The sequence below is a fragment of the Anolis carolinensis genome, unplaced genomic scaffold, assembly GCF_035594765.1.
Source record: "Anolis carolinensis isolate JA03-04 unplaced genomic scaffold, rAnoCar3.1.pri scaffold_7, whole genome shotgun sequence".
Classification (NCBI taxonomy): domain Eukaryota; kingdom Metazoa; phylum Chordata; class Lepidosauria; order Squamata; family Dactyloidae; genus Anolis; species Anolis carolinensis.
Window position 1 is genome coordinate 17,560,667 of NW_026943818.1, and position 5,000 is coordinate 17,565,666.

The following is a 5,000-nucleotide window of genomic DNA, read 5'->3' on the forward strand; positions in this document are numbered from 1 at the left end:
GCCTGTGACAGATAACAACAACAACAACAACAACAACAACAATAATATTAATAATAATGAAAGAATAGATCCCATCCTTAGCTGCTGCAAGAAGATCGCACAAACAGACTACAAGCAGAGGCATAACACCATTGCTCAGAGGATTCATTGGAACTTGTGCCACAAATACCATCTGCCTGCGACAGATAACAATAACAACAACAACAACAACAATAATATTAATAATAATGAAAGAATAGATCCCATCCTCAGCTGCTGCAAGAAGATTGCGTAGACAGACTGCAAGCAGAGGCATAACACCTTTGCTCAGAGGATTCATTGGAACTTGTGCCACAAAGACCATCTGCCTGCGACAGATAATAATAATAATAATAATAATAATAATAATAATAATGAAACACTAGATCCCATCCTCAGCTGCTGCAAGAAGATTGCGCAGACAGACTGCAAGCAGAGGCATAACACCTTTGCTCAGAGGATTCATTGGAACTTGTGCCACAAAGACCATCTGCCTGCGACAAAGAACTGGTGGGATCACAAGCCGGAAAAAGTTACACAACAACAACAACAAGGGCAACACAAGGAAATTCCCCCTTCCTTTTGGGGAAGAGACCACAACACAAGGAGGGTCTGATCTATCAAGACTTTACGGGCCTAGAGACGGGACCCAGGCGGGGTCTCTGTCCACATGTGGAGGCCAAATTCTGCAACGCATTAGCCGCAGCCCCTCTTTCACGGCGGGTCCCCAAAGGGCACCAAGGCAGAGGCCCAGCGGCCCAGAAGAGTCACAGCGGGTCTCCCCGTTGCCACGGCCGACATTCGGCTTCCTTCCTCTGCGGCTTAAGGCGGGTCAGGAGGTCAACCCCTGCGCCCCGGGTCCCCCCTCCCCGCCTTTGCTCCCACCGAGAAAAGGCCGAGTTTTGCAGATTTACTAGTTTCTGAATCAAGGAAATCCAGAAAGTGGCCTTTGAGGGAGGCGGCGGGAGGGCCCTGCAATTAAAAACCAGGGCAGCTCGGAAATGTACAACGACCCCCACGTTAATACCAAACACCTTAGAGCAGTGGTTCTCAACCTTCCTTTAATACTATAAGCCAGAAAATAGTAAACTTTTGCCTATTTGGCTTTGCCTCTCCCTTCCTATGAGCTGGTGCCTTTCTCCAGAAAGTCCCAAGACCAAAAGTTAGCTTGAAATCAGCAAGGGAGGTCACAGGTATCACTCGTGCCAAGTGGGTGTGGAAGGTGAGGAAGAGCCTCAGCCAGTGGTCAATTTTAGATAAGCCAAAGGTATTTCACTAATTGTGTTGGGTTTTATCTAATTCTGTATATGGCTTTGGCTTAAATTCTTGGCTTAATTGTATTGATATCTTGGCAATGCACATGTTTTGAAGAAGTTTTGGAGAATTATTGGAAAGGTTCTGGAGAAGTTTTGGAGAAGTTCTGGAGAAGTTTTGGAGACATTTTGTAAAAGTTTTGGAGAATTATTGGAAAGGTTTTGGAGAAGTTTTGGGGAGGTTTTGGAGAAGTTTTGGAGAAGTTTCGGAGAAGTTTTGGAAAGGTTTTGGAAAGGTTTTGGATAAGTTTTGGATAAGTTTTGGAGTGACGTTTTGGAAAAGTTTTGGAGACGTTTTGGAGAAGTTTTGGAGAATTATTGGAAAGATTTTGGAGAGGTTTTGGAGAAGGTTTGGAGACGTTATGGAAAAGTTTTGGAGAAATTTTGGAGAAGTTTTGGAGAATTATTGGAAAGGCTTTGGAGAAGTTTTGGAAAGGTTTTGGAGAAGTTTGGAGAAGTTTTGGAAAAGTTTTGGAGAATTATTGGAAAGGTTTTGGAGAAGTGTTGGAGAAGTTTTGGATAAGTTTTGGAAAGGTTTTGGAGAGGTTTTGGAAAAGTTTTGGAGAAGTTTTGGAGACGTTTTGGATAAGTTTCGGAGACGTTTCGGAGAAGTTTCGGAGAAGTTTTGGAGAGGGTTTGGAGAGGGTTTGGAGACAGTTTGAAGTTTTAAATTTCCCAACCCTTAGACCTGATGTGCTGTGTCGGATATGATTGTAATAAAGTGAACTTGAACATTCAAAGCCCCCCTGACAGATGGCCATCCAGCCTTGGTTTCAAAGTTTCCACCACACTCCTTCTGGGGCAGAAAGAGAGTCAGGAGATGCAGCTTTCTATGTATACCACTGAGACTAGCACATGGCAGACAAACCCAGCAATCCCATCAACTCCCCAAATCTGGAAACCCAGAGGCATCTTCCTTTAATTGCCAAAGTGAATGAGAAAAAGTGGGACGGAAATGTTCTGGCTCCAGAAGGTGGAGGAGAGTTGAGTTTCCTCTCTGACACCTCTCTGCGATTTTCCAGGTGACGGAGGAAGAAACGGTGAGAAATACATCTCGTTTACCAACCCGGCGGGGGGCCACGCTGGCGCCCAAGATGCCTCGTCCTTTCCCATCTCGGTCGGCCGGAGGGGCAACTTTCGAACAGAACAACACACCTTTTTCCAGCACAAAACCCTATAAAGTCCATAATGGAAAAACCCTGTGCATCCCCTTATTCTGAATCCAAATCTCTGGGGAAAAGCAAATGCAACTTCCAGGACAGAAGAGCCGTTTTACAGGCTGGCGCTCCCTGTTTTCTGTCTCTTTGACAGGCGCATGAAGCCAAGAAGTAATCAGGAGTGTTGTGCTTTTGGATGGAATGGCGGTCCGTTTTGTGTAGTTTCGTTCGCGTCATCCCATTTTCATAACGAAAACGGGCCACCTATATGACACGAATTTTGACTTCGCTAACAAGAAGTTTTGGAGAATTATTGGAGAGGTTGTGGAAAGGTTGTGGAGAAGTTTGGGAAAGGTTTTGGAGAAGTTTTGGAAAAGTTTTGGAGACGTTTTGGAGAAATATTGGAGAAGTTTTGGAGAAATATTGGAGAGGTTGTGGAAAGGTTTTGGAAAAGTTTTAGAGAGGTTGTGGAGACATTTTGAAAAAGTTTTGGAGACGTTTTGGAGAAATATTGGAAAGGTTTTGGAAAGGTTTTGGAGAAGTTTTAGAGAGGTTGTGGAAAAGCTTTGGAGAGGTTTTGGAAAAGTTTTGGAAAGGGTTTGGAAAGGTTGTGGAGAAGTTTGGGAAAGGTTTTGGAAAAGTTTTGGAGAAGTTTTGGAAAAGTTTTAGAAAGGTTTTGAAGAAGTTTTGGAGAAGTTTTGGAGAAGTTTTGGAGAAGTTTTGGAGAAGTTTTGGAGAAATATTGGAGAGGTTGTGGAGACGTTTTGGAGAAGTTTTGGAAAGGTTTTGGAGATGTTTTGAAAAAGTTTTGGAGACGTTTTGGAGAAGTTTTGGAAAGGTTTTGGAGAAGTTTTGGAAAAGTTTTGGAGAAATATTGGAAAGGTTTTGCAGAAGTTTTGGAGAATTATTGGTGGTGCACTTGGGGAGGGAGGATTACAATGAAACCCCCAAAAAGTACTTGGGATGGATCTGGACCAAACTTGCCATGGATAATGGGACTTGCAGTACCATCACTGATACTGTGACCCCCACCAACAATGGATTGGGACCAAACTTGGCACAGAGAAGCCCCATGACCCACTGAACATACTGCAGGGGTTCAGGGGAATAGACTTGATTTTGGGAGTTGTAGTTTACCTACAACCAGATAGTACACAGACCCAACATGGCCAACTGTCGCCTGTCAGACAAACAAGACAAAAATGTCACCTGTCATTTCATGTCGATGATCGGCGGACCAAAACGACAGCACAAAGAAAACGAAGGAAAAACTTTTGCACACATCTCTAGTAATGAACTTTCAATAACTAAACATAGTGGTTTGAGAGTTGGACTATACCTGTAGTAGTTTGAGAGTTGAGCCGCCGAAGAGTAGAGTTTGGATTCCTGCTCAGCCATGGAAACCGAAGGGCGATTCTGGGCACGTTCCATTCGCTCGGCTCCAGAAAACCCTGAAATAGAGTTACTATAAGTTAGCAATGACCTGAAATTACACAACAATGACCAACTATTTTCTTTTTCTAATAGCATCCCCTATTATAGGGGATATATAGAAGATCTGTATAGGAAGGATAATAATAATATAAAGGATAGAACCAGACATCCTGAGGAGTGAGGTTGAATGGGCCTTAAGAAGCATTGCTAATCACAAGGCAGCAGGAGACGACGGGATCCCAGCTGACCGTTAATAGCCTAGCTTGCGGACTACCAGAGCAGTTGCATCTGTTGAGTAGGAAATTCTAGGTGCCGCTTTATGCGGGGAGGCTAATTTAACTAATTTACGACACCATAAAAACGTTCAGCAGTGTGCGGAAGAATGAGGAAGTACTACCATCAAGGGCTCGGGTCACAAGTGGTCGATGAAGCAGCAGCTCCCCTTGTGGCCGGAATCGAGCATAACCCTGGAAAATGTTAAATTGCCTCTGTGTCTGTCTATATATATGTCGTATGTCTAATAATGGCATTGAATATTTGCCATGTCTATGCGCATTGTGATCTGCCCTGAGTCCCTTTCGGGGTGAGAAAGAAGGGCGGGATATAAATACTGTAAAATAAATAAATTAAATAAATAAACACACAAATAAAATAAATAAATAAATAAGATTAAAATAAATAAATAAAATAAATAAAATAAATAAAATCATAGAATCATAGAATAGTAGAGTTGGAAGAGACCTCATGGCCATCCAGTCCAACCCCAATAAAACAAACAAACAAATAAATAAAATAAAATAAATACTGTAAATAAATAAATTAAAAAACAAAATAAATAAATAAATAAATAAAATAAAATAAAATAAAATAAAATAAATAAATTAAATAAATTAAATGAATAAATAATATTTATGACAGTATTATCTTTCCTATACATTTACGTTTTCGAACTACTAGGTTGGCAGAAGCTGGGGCTAACAGCGGGAGCTCACTCCGCTTCCCAGATTTGGATGCCTTGGTTGGTATATACACAAAATTACTTGAAACGTTGCCTATAACATGACGATTGGAATATATG

General features: G+C 41.9%; 1 protein-coding gene across 1 annotated transcript in view; it reads right to left on the bottom strand.

The window, feature by feature from the left end:
• Positions 1-4,509, bottom strand: part of tbx4 (T-box transcription factor 4) — a 103,079-nt gene extending 98,570 nt beyond the window's left edge. The window contains exon 1 of the mRNA XM_062959252.1: positions 3,828-4,509. The gene's annotated coding sequence lies outside the window, so the exon portion shown is untranslated. The remainder of the gene's footprint in view (positions 1-3,827) is intronic.
• Positions 4,510-5,000: the final 491 nt, after the last annotated feature.